This window comes from Antechinus flavipes, chromosome 1, assembly GCF_016432865.1.
Source record: "Antechinus flavipes isolate AdamAnt ecotype Samford, QLD, Australia chromosome 1, AdamAnt_v2, whole genome shotgun sequence".
Taxonomy (NCBI): Eukaryota; Metazoa; Chordata; class Mammalia; order Dasyuromorphia; family Dasyuridae; genus Antechinus; species Antechinus flavipes.
The window spans coordinates 175970554-175987361 of NC_067398.1; the positions used below are offsets into that span (position 1 = coordinate 175970554).

The window sequence follows — 16808 nt, forward strand, 5'->3', positions numbered from 1 at the left end:
TGCTTTTATCCAAGGTGCTCAATATTTTAGGAATGCTTATATTTGCATTCTAAATTGTTTCCAGGTTTTTAATTAAAATCATTGCAATTTGACCAAAATTAATTCTGGTTTGTAACAGGAGAATTTCCCAGGAATTAAACAGTATGATTTTGCTAAATTGTTATGTTTCCTTGGGGTCAGGTCATCTAAAAGCTCTTTGCAAAGTGGTACAGTTAGTTTGGGCCTCATTTTTGAAGATGAAGAAGGAGAGGGGAGGAAAGGGGGGGTTATAAGAAAGGATGTATCTTTGGAATGGTGTTTGACAGGGGGAATGAACGCAGACACCAGAACAATTATATTACTATCCCATTGGGAATGCCAGCACCAAATTTAGCCAGACTGATGGGGCACTGTCTAGACGGTCCCTTTTGTGTATCAGCTGTTTTTTCTCTGCTTTATTGCCCTGCTTGAATGTGTGAGTTGAACATGCATATGGATCCCCAAACATAACCATCCCTTTACCCATACATTGCTATTAAACATCTTATCATTGAGTGCTATGTATTTCTACTATATTCCTTTTTAAAAAAAATTCAACATTTGGCAACTAAAAATGCAGCTTGATGAAATTAGTGGTTAAGTAGAGGTCAGTAGATAAATTCACAAGGTACCTAGTCTGATTCCTCTTAGGAAAAACGTGGTAGAGAAATAGTTCTATCTCATGTGCCCCACCTCTTCCTAATACAAGAGGGAAAAGAAAGGAAGGGAGAGGGAAAGGAATAAAATAATCAGGTTACATGAAGTCACAGTACATGTAAATTACAACCTTTCATTTTTGAAAAGGGCAAAGGATAAAAGGAAGGAATATTTATTAAATGTTTACAATGTAATTAACAGCAGAGACTTATGCTCTTTTTTTTTTTTTAGCCTAGTAAATCAAATAGAATTCAGTAATCAGAACTGTTTTCAAAGATTTAGAAATAGACAAACAAACTCTTACAAATACTCACTTCTATGTTGGCTTTAGTCTTCTCTGGCAGGTAGCAATTTCCAGTTAAATTTAAGGTACTATGAGCTGTTACTGGCTTTTTGTTTGTTTGTTTTGTTTGTCAAGATGGTGACAGAAAAGAACAACTTATCTATGTAAAATATTGATTATCCAAGAGGACAAGAATGGAACCAGACAGTGTCCAAACTTTGAGTGAAGGACCCATAATGCTGAATTGTACCAGCAGACTATTGAGAATGAAAAAAAGGGTGGGTGGGGAGACATGTTTTCAATCAAAACATTAGAAATGTTACATGGGAACTATTAGAAATAGGAAAGGACTTTAATGGTAAATAAAACAGGTGTCTTAACCTCTCTGTGCCCACCCAGTCGAATATGTTTCTGAGAATCTTTCTTTTCACACCTACCAAAAAGAAAAGGTAAAAAGAGTTAAGATTCCACGAGTTCTAAGTCCTAATTATGGGCTAAAAAAATAATTTCACCTTTAGAAAGAACTTGAATCAAACAAGTCTGTTGTTTCAAAAAAAAAATCCATATCTCACTTCACAGTTCCCTTCTTCCTATCTAAATAGTCATGAACTTTACTTTGGGGAGAGCATTTCTATTTTCCACTTGCTAGATTTATTTTTATTTTAGTGATGGTATAGATTACAGTTGTAATCAGTGATAAAGGGAAGAAGACTCAAGGATCTAAAATGAGAACATTTTGGTTTTCCACTTGGTCAGGGTTTAAGAAGAGGACTTTGGGTTTAAAGTCCTGATTCTCCATGTCTTCTTTCCACTCCTGGGGTTTAACACAGTACCTCCTGCTGTGGGCAATTACAATTTTATCCATCTTTGGGGGTTAGACAAGATAGGGAATGAGCCTGATGCCTAATTTTAATGAACAAGAAAAGATGAGGTGTGATGTTCTATAACTTGGAAATTGAGGGCATATTTACCCCTAGCCCTCCATCCACCCCAAGCCCATGAAGAAGCGCTGGAGAGGTGAATCCAGGCATTTGGTGTTAGATACTTCTCAGGCCTTACTTAGTTATAAGAAGAAAAATAGATCCAGAGAGAGACAAGCATTGTAAAAGAAATTGAGAAACATGGTGGGGGGAGGGGGGTGAATCGAGGAGGAAAGATGGAGGGGGACACGTTTGCTGCTCAGAGAATGAATATTCTAAGCATTGTTTTAATCTAAAGCACAGAAGCTTCCAGGAGAATGAATTTCAATGGAGCTGAGCCAAAAATAATTATAGAGATTTTCTTGTTTTGTTTTGTGAATGAAGAGCATCTCTTTTCTCTGGGGATGCAAGAGTAAAGAGAGCCAGAGCCAAGAGATTGGAGTGATGCCCCTTTGCCCCTTTCCTTCCACATAGCACAGTGGCAGACTTTTTTTTTCTCTTTCCTTTTCCGAAAGACATTGGCACATGGAATTGAGCGAGGATGAGAGGGAAGTGGTTGTAGCCTTCAAACTTGACTGGATTGTATATTCTAACAATAGCTTGGCTCACTTTGATTAAGCTCAAAGTATTAAAATCAAGGGAAGGATTTTTAGGGATGTAGCTTTAAATGATTAGAAATAAAATTTCCTTATTTATAGACGAGAATTATTTCTGTATTTGAGGGTGATGGTAGCTCTGATTTCTTTGTGATGTTATTTTATTTATATTGTTTTTCTGTTGCTAGCCATTTGCAAATGCTCTCCATTTTCCTTCAGTTAGTCTATAGTAAATGCATTCAGAAAAACATTCACCTGAAAACTTTTTTTTTTTTTTTTTTTTTTTTAAGGAGGGGATTCTTGAGTTATCACTGGATTTTTGCATACGTGTTAAATGCCCTACAAAACCATAGGGGGAAAATCTTTGTGTGTAGCTGAAATGCAGAAAAGTGGGACATCTTAGTAGTGATCAAATTTGGGGAGAAAATATCACGACAAACAGCTCAGTAATGACACACAAACACCCTCATTCTTACTTACTAAAATCTGCTCGAATACAAAATGATCATGTGAAGTGCAGGCTGAGCCTCAATGTTCCCTACATCTCATTAACTTAGGAGTTGTGGCATTTGGCATGTGATATGCTAGAAATTCTGTTTCTCTGCTTACCATTCACAATTTGTTCTACATGCATTTTAAATATGGAAGACATCTGGGCTACTGGAATTACCTGGATGACTTCTGTTTTCAGATAACCTACTAAATCTACAAATCAGTTCCTTTCCATCATATCTGATTTCATATTTTATAAGAAGTAACTTGTTCCCCAAAGCAGTTTACCTGTGTGTTTCAACCTGTTCACATTATTCTTTCTCAAGACCTAGAATAAATTTGTGGGTTTTGAAAGTGGTAAAAGAAATAGAACATTTTATTAAAATCCAGAAAATTTTTGAAATAGAGTTATAAAAACAGACATTTAGGTCATTGTTAATAACCAGATGTAGGAAATAATATCTCAACACAAGATATAATTTCAAATTTAAGTTTCTTCCATAACTTTTGCCTTACTTAAAAAACAGGTTCTATTTTTAAGGTGCTTGTTTGAAAACAGTTCCCCAACCCAGATATATAATGGGGACAGTAACAGGTATTTAATTTGGTTCTACAAATTTTTCAAATACCTTATAAAAAGGAAAATGCTTCAATTTATTCTGATTTTATTTTATTATTGATATTTTATGTAAATCTGTGAAAATAGTTTTTATCTCCTTAACTTAATTAAGCATACCAATTTATTTGACATTTTTCTAAATGAAAAGTCTTCAATTTTTTTTAATCTACCAAAAGCAATTCAGTTATACTGTTAGGCTAATTTTTGATGTGGGATTTTACAAAATCAAATGTATAGTTTTGAAAAAACTTCAATCAAGCTTGGTTTCATTTCACTTAAATGTAACATGTCTTTGGAAATATGGTTGTTCATGTCTGTAATTAAAATTTTTAATATCTATTAAGATTGGTTCAATTGTGTTCTTTCCACTCTTAAAAGAAATAAGGAACACAAATCCAAAATTTATATTCCTTTAAATCAATATTAATTCTCATAATTAATTGTCACAATTAATACATACATATAAGTTTATGAAATTTAACAATTATCACTTTCCCCTTATACTGGAAAAAAATTCTCTTTTAACAAAAATAGTACAAGTTTTAAAATATTTTTCAGTATTTAAACTGTAATAACTCCAATTTAAGAATAATTTTTATTTACTTCATTAGAGGTTTCATTCAAAATGATACAGCATTAAAATAAGTGTTCTTTTAAAATCTTTCATCATTGCTGGTACCACAGCATTGTAATTTTTTATGTATTTATCAGCTAACAATCCTATTAAAAAAGGGATGTATATTTTTTCAGAGTAATATTGACAGTAAAATACCACTCTAGAGAAATGATAGTAGCCCAATCAAAAATAGTTTGTTTTTCCTTGATAAATACTAAGAAGGTCTGTATAAATCCAAATTTGTGATACATATCCTTCTTTTTGGTGGAGAGGAGAGTTCCCACCTGTGATTTCCTATGTTAATAGGAGACTCTTGGTGAGAAAGCTTCTTCTACCAAAAAATATCTGAAGCAGTATATCACTTATAATTTTAGAGTTACCTGGGGGTTAAAGGTTAAGTGATTTGCCCATGATCACATATGTTGTCTCCTCCATTAGACTGTGAACTCTGTAAGAGATAGGATTAGCTTTTATCTTTTCTTGTACCCCCAGTGCTTAACACAGTGCCAAGTACATAGTATATATTTAATAAAATGTTTATTGACTGCCGGACAATCCTCATAGGACATCAACCTGTTTTCCTGTCCCTCTGTCTGTTTTCTATCTACTAGCACATGCTTCCTTTTACACACACACACACACACACACACACACACACACACTTCCATGAACATGTATAGATAAATATATACACATGTATAACACATACATGTACATGTATATATGCATATATGTGTGCTTATTTTACATTAGAACTGGAAGGATCTAAGAACTTATCTAAGTATAACATCCTCATTTCCTTCATAGGGTTACAGGCCCAGAGAAATTAAGAGAATTGGTAGTAAGTAGCATTTGGGATTTATACTTAGTTTCCAATGTTCTTCAAATTATATAACATTTTGCTCTGTGTGTATACTTGCCCACCTGTCCTCTTTTCATTTATTTCCATTGCTTATATAAAGAGATTAGATTAGTTTTCTATTTGTTTGTTTTTTTAATGGAAAAAACAAACACCCTTTCCTATTTTCATAAAGTCTGTTTTCACTGTACACTGTTGAACCAATTTTAGACTTTTGTCTGGAAAAGTTACATTTTAGCTAAAACCAACCATAGAATTTCATCTCCCTCTCCCGTACCTAATTTAAGGCTCCAAAGACATTTTTCTTACTTGTTTGTTTATTTGGTTTCTGAAGTAGGTATAGGAGAGCTATATAGGTAGGTATGGAAAAGGAGGTAGCAGCAGGAAGCAAATGAAAATAAAAGATTAGGATGGGAAAGCTTCTGACTTATTTGCTAGCCACAGATGCCCTTATAGTGGCTAGATAAGATAGGTTTAGTATTAAGACTTTGAAAAGAGCCATCACACCCTGGAAAATTCAGAGTAAAAGCCTTAACTGCCTTTAACCCATATATTTCAATACTTTTGATACAGCAAGGCCAGTTAAAGATAGTTTCATCCTGCTCATATATATGGGTTTTGTCACTTTGTGTCATAACCTCAACATTACTTAAATGTAGTTTTAAAATGTGGTAACAGAAATGCTGATATAAGCTTAAATGTAACTGTACTTGCTGTCTCTGCTCTAAGTTTATTCATCTTAGTAGAGAAAGTTAAAGACCCCAAAATAGTTATGCTTATAGTTAAGGAAACAAAATCCTTTGAATTTCAATAAGAGGTAGGTGCATGTCAGAGCTGGGTGAACACATAGAAGATATTTAAATAAATCTCTTCTGTGAAAGTCCTCAAATTTCTTTGATCCCTTTCAGAACAGATTCCTATTTTGGATACTATATTTACAAGCAAGGCCATCAGATTTTTGTTTCTTTTAAATGAAAGTCTATTTTTTTTTAATCGACTCCACATGTAGACTGTGCAATCATGTTTATGATCAAAATAAGTGGCTCCAAATAGGACCTGATAATGATCTTAGGTGTCTATTTAGTCATAATTAAGGGCTATCTAGTAAACATTAAGAGATAATAAATAGTATTCTTGATAAAACATTAGATGAATTGATAAGGAAGAAAATGGTCACTTTGACAAAAAATCAACAGAAAATAGCAGTAATTATATTTGCCATGTATGGCAGGTACACTGTATTACACCCAGGATCCAATGTGCTATTATAGATAAGTGTGTTATCTCAGCTTGATGATACTTCCATCCTAAGACGTTGTATAGGCAGTCTTTCTTTCCAGAAAATTCTACATCACTCTCCTGGGTGTCCTAGATGATAATTTTTTTTCCTCCTCCCCTTCCAGTTAAAAAATACTGTTTTCGCTGGCCAGGTGCATACCTATTTTTCTTTGGCTAACTATGAGGATCAGAGAGAGAGAGAGAGCCAGTGTTTTGTATTCCACACTGAAGTTGTTTCTATGTATAAGATGAATGTGAAAAGGAATGTTGATCACATTTATACTCTCTATGTAAGAAATAGGATAGAAATTCTTTTCTGCATAAAGACACAAAAATCCATGTTGGTTTGAGTTTACATCATCATTGTTATGTGAGTTTTCTCTCCAGTATAAAACTAGAGATAGCTAGAGACAAGAAACCTCGTGGAAATTACCCAGTGCACAAAGAAATTCCCTCTCATATAGCTATACAATGGGTAACTGAATAAAAAAGGGCTGTTAGAGGGGATTTGTTGATAGTGCCATCATAGAAAAGCCTGGAATCAGTGTTTGTGAGATTTGTCACACCAAAAAACAAACATGGATTTCAGTGCATTCAAAAAATCTAATCATTTTATACCATCCACAAAGCTTCCTCTAAATGAAAATTACGCAGACTCCCTCTTGCCACCCTTCTTTCATCTTCCAGCAGTGCATTTTCTTTCTTTTCCTTCCAACTCCTGTTTGTCTCTGTCTTTCTCCTTTCTTTCAAGTTCTCTTTACTCCTCACTTTCCCATGCCCTGCTCAAGTCCCGTTCACCACCATGCCAACAAAAATAAACAAACAGTCTGTTTAAAACAAATGAGCCAGTGCCAAAAGAGAAGTGCTTATTTTCAATAGCCCTACACCTGTGGCACTACCTCATTTCCCTTCTCTTTATTTCTTTAAAAAAGCAGAAATGTATGAAAAACAGGCTATCACTGATCTCTGGTTTAATGTCTCTGCATTTATTTATACATATGTGTAATGTTAAATGCAGTGAGACCCTTCTGAGACTACTTTTGTGCTCACTGATCCCAGGGCACCAGAAGAATTAGCTTATCCAGGAAAACTCAAAGTCATAATTAGTCTTGTGAATTATAATAATCGGGCCTCATCCTACATTTCTTTCTCATGTGGTACTCCCAGTGGGAGTTCTGCTTGTGGAAAGACTACAGGATTGGGCATTAATAATGGTATACCTGTGAAATATGAGCATTTTCCTACAGTGCCAATCAGTGAAATTAAAAATTGGCCTGATCCTAGACCCATATTCTTTAAGTAATTAAAAGGGCAACATCAGCAGATTTTTCATAATTTCAAAAAATTATTTCATTCTTAATTTGGAAAAACAAACCACAGAAATAGTGGAATGAAAAGGTATTTTCTTATTGGCTTTCACTTCTGCAGTGTATGGCACAATTATCAAGAATAGGGCTACAGACATAAAATTAAATTATTTTATGCTTCAAACTTGTTGCAGTCTTTAAACTATAGATTAAAATTTATACATCAAAAATACATAAAAATGACCAGCTCTTAAACTGTATTAAGTTTTCTAAAAGAAAGTAAGTCACTAAATAAAAGATCATGTTCAGATCCAAGACTTCCAGATTAATAATTTTGATTCAATTGTAAAATAATTCTTGAGTTCTAACTTAGAATTCTTATCCTATTGCCGACCCGTTTCAAGACCTTGGCCAATGCATAGATCCTACCAGTTCTTGATTTCTCATTAGTGAAATGGGAATTATTAAGTCTTACCTTTTAAAGACAAATTATGGAAAATAGCTAATTAAAAAAGCAAACTATGGAAGACAATAGTTGTTTTTTAAGACAAACTCTATATGCCCCAGAGTACCTTGAAAATTCAGACAAAAGATTCTTAAATTATCTGGATAATTGGGGTCATGAATAGCTGTACTTAGAGTAGCATTTAAGGAGGATTTTGTGACTCACATTAGCCTTCTCTTTCTGTAGGAAACGTCTAAGACCCCTGATTTAACTTTTTTTTTTTTTTTTTTTTGCTCTTCGCATTTCTTGAGGCTGTGTTATTTGTCCTTTGTTTTGAAGAGGACCAATGACATCATGATGTTGGGGTAAAATAATGCATGATGAGTAATGTTTTGACTTTTGTTCCAGATGCAATAGATGACCTTGACATCTTCCACATTTGACCATGATCTAAGTACTCCACAGAGCCTTCAGCTTCAGCCATCTTCATCACCATTGGAACAAATTATTCTCAAGGCTTAGTGGATAGAGTTAAGAACCAGGAATCAGTCAGAAAACTTGTTATCTCATCAGTGATGCAAATAGTGTGATCTTTGGCAGTGACTGAACTAGTGTCAACACCCCAGGAAACAAATGTGAGAAAAGGAAAATTAGTGAAAATGAATCTGTGAAGTAGTTTCTTCATAACAAAACTCAGTCCACCTACCAAATAGTTCACAAGAATGTTTGTTTCAAACTAGCATAGTTTCTCATTTTGACCCAGATTTTTTCCTTTCAATTTCTTATTTACTATACAGGTAAGCAAAGAATTTTCTGTTCTGTTTCTTTTATGCCATATACTTAAAGAATTGGAAAGGGGAGGAAAAATGTTTTAAATCAAACCATAATTAGATATACTTATCCATGAAGATAGATCGAAATCAACAGGTTAGTTGCTTCACATGGAATGTGAGATTTAAAATAACTATCCAAAGCACAGAAATGATGTGAGAATAATTGAGTAGCCCATATTACAATGGTTTGAACTTTTCAGAGTAAATAATTTATATAAATATAAGGTAAGAATTCTGTTTTATTTTGATCAAGTCAGAACTTCATTTATCTATCTACAATTAAATCCTCAGATTCATAAATTGCCACATCAGTAGCATTAAATTAGAAATCATTAAATAGAAAAAAGGACTGATTTTTGAGCTACGTTTTTATTAATATATTTCATTTTTATGGGAAAAAGCTCTTCATGTAATAAAATCACCATATTCTGTTTATTGTATATTACTTTCATTTGCCCTAATACATACATACTGAATTAAAATAAATTTTGAGAACTAAATTTAAAGCTAATAGGCATATGAAAATAGAGTAGCAAATTTCATATATTTTTTGCTGAGAATATTGTTAAAACTTTGGACTTTCTTATATTCAGTTGATAACATAATTAAAATGTCTCAAGCCGAATATAAATAAAAAGAAAAAATGAAAACTTTGAAATCCTTTAGTTTCTTTAAATTTAAATATTTCTACATTATTTTTACTTTAGATGATAATTCTGGGTTTACAGAAATACCATTTTAACATTTTGTTATAGAGTACATTTTAATATAGAGATATTAGGTCCTTTTTATTTTTATTTTTAATTGTGTATGTTTTTTCTTCTAGATAAATAGATGTTGTTGTTGTTGAGTTGTTGTGTCTGACTCTTTGTGATCCCATTTGAAGTTTTCTTGGCAAAGATATTAGAGTAGTTTGTCATTTCCTTTTCCAGCTCAATTTACAATGAGGAAAGCAAGGTAAGTAGGGATTAAATGACCTGCCCATTGTCACACAGTTAGTGTTAGAGGTCACACTTGAACTCTGATTTTTCCTGCTCTGGGCCTGGTCTACTATCTGCTGTGCTACCTAGCTGGGAAATGTCGCCCATTTAGATTTCCACATAAAAGATTCATAATATGACATAAATTCTATTTATCTTAGTGGTAAACAAACAGCTAATTTTATTTTGGAAAATAGCTGCATGTTGATATTTTAATATCTTTTTGTAATAGATATAGGTATCATCATCCTGTTTTCAGGGATTTTATAACAAGCATCTTAAAGAAATTTTTCCATTTCTGACTTTTCCATCTTCTTTCCCTTCTCCGTCTGTTTCTCTGTAGCTGTCTCTCTCCCTTCTCTCCACCCCCTCTCCTCTTGGCCCTGTCCTCCTTCTTTGCTACTGAGCCAATAACAGTTTCTTCTGTTACGCTGAGTCCCTGCTGTTGCTCTCGCCACAGGAATAGAGCAGGACATTGTCACATACCGTAGTTTCAGGTACGTTTTGGCAAGGCCCCATTACTATTTCCTGACTCTATCCAGAGCAAAAAGTGGTCCAGGAAAAAGGACATCAATGTTTCTTTGGTCTGTCTCATTTAGCTTGTTTTCTCTTAGCATTTAGGGTACTTTTATCACTCAGGATTCTAACTTTAACAACATACTATTTTATGATACTATCTAGAAATAAGTCAGAAGGTTTCTCCCTTTGCTTTCCCCTAATCTTCAATCCTGATGACCCATGAATCTGGGAAAGGATTCAGATTAAGCCAGGTGGAAATGAATATAGAGAGAGGTAAAGTCCTGCTGTTCATGAAAATGCAAATTAAGCAGAGCCTGTCCTGCCCTCCTGGAACTGGCTTTTCTTCTGATTAGTGAATTTTAATCTCTCTAGAAGCTCATTTATTTTTTACTGAAAAATTTCCTCTAGGAGTGGAATTGTACCTATTCTTGAATAATACTTAGTAATAGATCTTTTCTGATTTCCCTTTATTTCAGAACTAAGATTTAACATCACATCATATTTATGATGCTTCCTATTCATATTTTAAACTATTGGATTTTTCCATAGGACCTCACCTATCTAATTGGGTTTGCAGAAGCAACTTTCACAGATTCATGGGGTCATAGAAATGTGGAACTAAAAGGGACTTCAGTCAAACAACCAAAAGTCCAGAGTCACATGGTTAGTGTCAAAGGTGAGATTTAATTCCTTCTTGATTTCAAATTCAATGTTGTATCCACTGTATCACACTGCTACCACACAAGTAATAAACATCAGAATTGAAATTTGAACTCAGATACTGGGCTTCAGAATCAATGGTGTTTCCAGTTGTTTCTATTGACTATGACTCACAGTTTATCCTCCTCAGAAAGAAAAAAAAATTCAAAATGCTGTAGTTGAAAGAATACTGAATTTAGAGTCATAAGCTGTGGAATCAGATATTGCCTCTACTGCTTACTTCTCTGGTCATTAGTTGTCATATTTAAAAATAAAGGATTGCATAAAGCAACCTTCATAATACTTAAATCAACTCTAAATATAAACCTATTTGTCCTTGAGGCTCAGCTAATGAAACATTACAACTCAGAGACAAGAATAGTTTCAATATTTTGTTGTACAAACTGAAGAATATCTAAGATCCATCAAACACTATCTATTTGTGGTTATTTTTAGGTATTTTTAGATAGTAATTAGAAGCATACCGAACAAACTGATAATTATCAATTTCAAAGACTAGCAGAATAAAGTAATGAAGTGATTTTGGATGGATAGTCAGCAAGATTTAGTAAGTATAAGGCCCTCGCTAAACCCTAAACATATAAAGATAGGCAAAAACACAACCCCTACTTTCAAAGATCTCACATTATAAAGGGGGGGGGGGGAGACAAGGTACCATAGCCTATGTACCTACATAGAAAAGTTATACAGAATAAGTGGGATATTTAAGATAAAGTTAATAGGAAGTTGATAGATGATGCCTGGGATAATTTTATTCAGAATCTTGTGGAATTATTCAGAATCTTTTGTAGATAAGACAATGTTTTTTTGGTGTGAGTTCAATAAATTTGGGAATTGAGGATAGTAATATATAAAATTATGCAAAATGTTGCCAAAAAAACCAGATAACTGATAAAAATACTTTTGTTATTTATTTAATATGTAAACTTTTTTCCTAAGAAATTGTCTGAAATACATGGATGTTAAATGATTTCCTAAGGATCATAAAACTATTTTTCTTAAGCCCAGAACTATGCCAAGTTGCAATTTAATACATGGTAAGGGATAAAGATTAGATTTGTGATGTCATTTATGCAGAAAACTCCCAGGTGAGGAAAGTACTTCTGCAGATTAGGCTTTCTTTGCAAATTTCAGTCTTAATAGTCTAGAGATTGAGAGAAACCGGTTGAATTGCTATGGGAAATAACAGCTTCTGAGTATGTATCAGAAGCAGAACTTGAATCTCTGTCTTTTGGAGGCCAGGTCTCTATCAGCTACACTATGGTGCTTAATATGTGAGCCATTTGCCTTTTGATATATGAATAGTTTTTTTAAAAAGCTCTATCATTAGCTTGATGAAATCAACCATTAAAGCCATTGATTGATGGCCTGGCCTATTTGTGAGGTCAAAGATAATTATTTCATCTTTATTATTATTTGGCATATTTTTGGCATCAGCTTATGAGATGATTCTGCATTCTCAGTCTTCAGAAGTCACTTTGGTAATCTGCCCATCCTTCGTACTAGTATCACTTAGTAACTTCTAAGAGTAGAGAAGTCAATTTATTCCCAATAATGAATGACTTCTGCATTCAGCATTACTCATCAAAAACATTTATACAGAAACTCTGGCCAGAACTTGGCATTTGAGACTCTGAGAAATTATTATTTAAAGAGATTGAACCTGGGGGGAGAGGGCACCAGCTATATTTTCCCTGAATACAAAGTTAAGAGTATGTTCTTTTTTTATTTTAAAGTCTCAAAGACCAAATCTTTATAGTTAGTAAAAGACCAAGAAAAACCTACTCTAAGAAAATTCTTTAAAAAAAAAATGTAGGGTTTGTTAGGTTCTATGCAATTGGTTATTCTAAAATTACATATCTTGAGTCAAGCATTTATTTATTTAAATTGAATAATTAATTTGACTCCCCCAATTACATTCAAAACAGTTTTTTTTTTACATTTATTTTTAAGATTTTTGAGTTCTGGGTTCTCTCCCTTATCCACACCCACAATTAAGAAACCACATATGAAGTTATGCAAAACATTTCCATAAAAGTCAAGATGTGAAAGAAAACATAGATCTCCCAACCTAATGAAAATTACAACTCTCAAGAAAAAATAAGTTAAAAATAGAAAGCTAGAGAGAGAAATAAAGAATGCTTCAATAAGTTCTTCAAAGTAGTTGTAACAAAGTCATTTACAGCTGGTCATCCTGGAATATTGCTCTTACTTTGTATACAGGATATTTCATTTTGTCTTTCCATAGAGGACTTTCCAGTTTTTTTTTTTTTTTCTGAGAGCATGCTGCTCATCATTTCCCAGAGAAGAATAATATTTCATGAGAGAAACTTGCTTCAAAATTGTTTTACAATTGCTATTACTAATTGTATTTTCCCCCATTTATTCTCTCTCTCCTTTTACCCTGTCCCTCCTCAAAAGTGTTTTGCTACTGACCACTCCTTCCCCTTCAAATGCCCTCTATTTTATTACCTTACCCACTTCCCTTATCCCATTCCCCTCCTATTTTCCTACAGGATATGTTATATCCCTATTAAGTATGTATGTTATTTCCTATTTGAGCTAATTCTGATGAGAGTAAGGTTCACTCACTCACTTTCTTTTCCCTCTCTTCCCCTTCATTGTAAAAATTTTGTCTTCCTTTTTTTAATGGCAAATAATTTGCACCATTCCACTTCTCCCTTTTCCTTTCTCCCAGTACATTCTTCTTTCACCCCTTATTTTCATTATTTAAAAAAAATATATTACCCTTTTACATTCAACTCACATCTGTACCCTTTGTTTATATATACTCCTTCTAATTGTCATAATAATGAAAATATTTTAAAGAATTACAAGTATCATCCTCCCATGGAGGAATAGAAATAGATAAATCTTATTAAGTCCCTTATGATATCACTTTCCTGATTATCTCTGAATGCTTCTCCAAAGTCCTCTGTTTGAAAATCAAGTTTTTCATTCAACCCTGATCTTTTCATCACAAATGCTTGAAAATCCTCCATTTCATTGAATGACCACCTTTTTCTTTGAAGGATTATACTCAAGTTTCCTGGATAAGTAGTTCTTGGTTGCAATCCTAGCTTCTTTGCTCCCTGGAATATCATATTTCAAGCCCTTCAGTTCTTTAATGTAGAAGCTGCTTAATCTTGTGTTAGTCTGACTGTAGCTCCACTATATTTGAATTTTTTTCTTTCTGGATGCTTGCAATATTTTCTCTTTGACCTGGGTGTTCTAGAATTTGGCTATAATATTCTTGGAAGTTTTTATTTTGTAATCTCTTTTAGGTAGTAATTAGTGGATTTTTTCAATTCATATTTTATCTCTAGAATATCAAGTTTTCCTTGATAATTTCTTGAAAGATGCTGTCCAGCCTCTTTTTTTTTTTTTTTGATCATGACTTTTGGGTAGATTACTAATTTTAAAATTATGTCTCCTGAATCTATTTTCTAGGCCAGTTGTTTTTCCAATGAGATATTTTACATTTTTTCTATTTTTTTCCAGTTTTTTTTTTTTTTTTGGTTTTGCTTTATTGTATCGTGATTTCTCATAAAGTCATTTGCTTCCATTAGCTACATTCTATTTTTTAAGAATTATTTTCCTCAGTGAGCTTTTGTATCTTTTTTCCCAATTGGCCAGTTTTGCTTTTTAAGGCAGTCTTCTCCTCATGAGCTTTTTGTATTTTCTTTTGCACCTCTTTCAATTCTTTCCCTGATTTTTCCTCTGTCTCTCTTACTTGATTTTCAAAGATCCTTTTGAGCTCTTTCATGGCCTGAGCCCAATTCTTATTTTTCTTGGAGGTTTTGAATGTAGGAGCTTTGACGTTGCTACTATCTTTTGACTGTGTGTTTTAATCCTTCTTGTCACCATAATAACTTTCAATAGTCAGAAACTTTTTTTGTTTTCTGATCATTTTCCTAACCTATTACTTTGCTTTTAAGTCTTTGTTTACGCAGGGTTCTGTTTCCAGGGTGGATGATGCATTGTCCCAAGCTCCAGGGGTTTTGTGCATCTGTTTCCAGAAATCCTTTTAGGAATCTGACCGCAAGCACTCTTTTCTGCCCTGGAGCTATTGGATGTGTCCCCATCCCACTGTAAGACAGTGGGGCTCCGATGACCCCACCAGCATTGGTATTGCACACCAGATTCCCACCCCACTGCCACAGACCTTTTCATTGACCTGAGTTCTCCCTGGTGTCCCCGTTCTGAAAGATCCAGAAGCCTCCAGCACTGCTGATTCAGAGGTCCTAACTTGCTGGTATTGGGGTCAGGCCAGGCCTGGGGTCAGAGCCAGAGCTGGATCTGCACTGGAACTGCTTGAAGGCCTCCCACTCTGGTTCCATAGACCTTTTCTGCTGAGCTTCTAAGTTGCCCTCAACTGGAAAATGTTCTACTCTGTCTTTTTGGGTGTTCAGATTTTCTAAAATTTGTTTAGAGTCATTATTTAAAGGAATCTTTGGTTCTACCTCAAAGTGCATCAAACATTTCTTTAACTCCTTTTTCTATTACAGAACAATGTTTTCACCAGTGTGAAAAATTCCCACTAGGAAAACTTCTTTTAGTTAATGCAGATCATCAACTCATGTGGAATTTATAGTTTTAGAAAATTGTTTAGTATACTGAGAAATTTAGTTGCCTTGCCCAGGGGGTGCCCAACTATTATGTGTTAGAGGCAGGTCTGAACTCAGGACTTGGGTTCAGGCCTTCCTGATTGTCTGATGATCATACTTTTTCTCACATAATCATAACTTACTCACTGATGCTAATTCCATTAACACCAGGTTCCATTTAGTCATGTTCCCTTCCTAGTTCAAAGACTAACTCATTGTTTTGATTGCTTTCCTAACAGTCCAGTTTTACAAAGTACTACTTCAAAAACAAGCTAGAATGTAATACAGATTACTGAGGAAATGATTAATGAGCATAGGCACCTCTTCAGAGTCTATATTAGGTTAAGAGGAAATGTTCCTCAAAATCACACAAAATGAAGGGGACCTATTCTAATTTGTTGTACTGAAGTGATCTTAGAGCAAAAAAGATTTCATTTTCTGAAAATCTTAAGTACAATATAAATTTTAATTACAATGATTTTTATTAGTGCATTGGTTTTATGTACTGAAAAATAAAAATAATGAAATGAAAAAGACACTATTTGACCAAAAGTGTCTATGTCAGCCAGATGGTATAATAGAGAATAGACCTGGAGTCAAGAAGAACTGAGTTCAAATCCTCCCTCAGGTACTCATTAGCTATTAGAGACTGGACAAATTACTTAACCTTTCTCAGCCTGTTTTCTCATTTATAAAAAGGGGTTAATAATAGTGCCTGTTTCATAGGGATCAAATGAGATATTAGGTTCTTTTTCAAACCTTACAGTACTATATAAAGACTAGCTATTATTATTTATCATCATTATCATCATCATCATCATCACTTTTTCCATGAATGGCAATTTAGTGTCAATGGCAAAATAATGGCAAATTAAATGTTAATTACATTGAAATGGCAAAATAAAGCAAAAGTATTTTTTAATATGGAGAAAAGAAAAGCTGAGGAAAAAAGGTTTTTCATGCAAAATGAAGCTTGGGAAATACATTAGATATGATCTATAAGAGAAAATGAATAGTCGGGATCCTGTCAATCGTTGGTCAATAGCACACTTTTTCTCC

The 16808-nt window shown here is 33.7% G+C and overlaps 1 long non-coding RNA gene across 1 annotated transcript in view; it reads left to right on the top strand.

Moving 5' to 3' along the window:
- LOC127559428 (uncharacterized) overlaps positions 1–16808 on the top strand; it is a 53738-nt gene that overhangs the window by 7856 nt on the left and 29074 nt on the right. The window contains exons 2-4 of the long non-coding RNA XR_007953125.1: positions 8499–8887; positions 10247–10400; positions 10972–11098. This is a non-coding gene — a long non-coding RNA (uncharacterized LOC127559428). The remainder of the gene's footprint in view (positions 1–8498; positions 8888–10246; positions 10401–10971; positions 11099–16808) is intronic.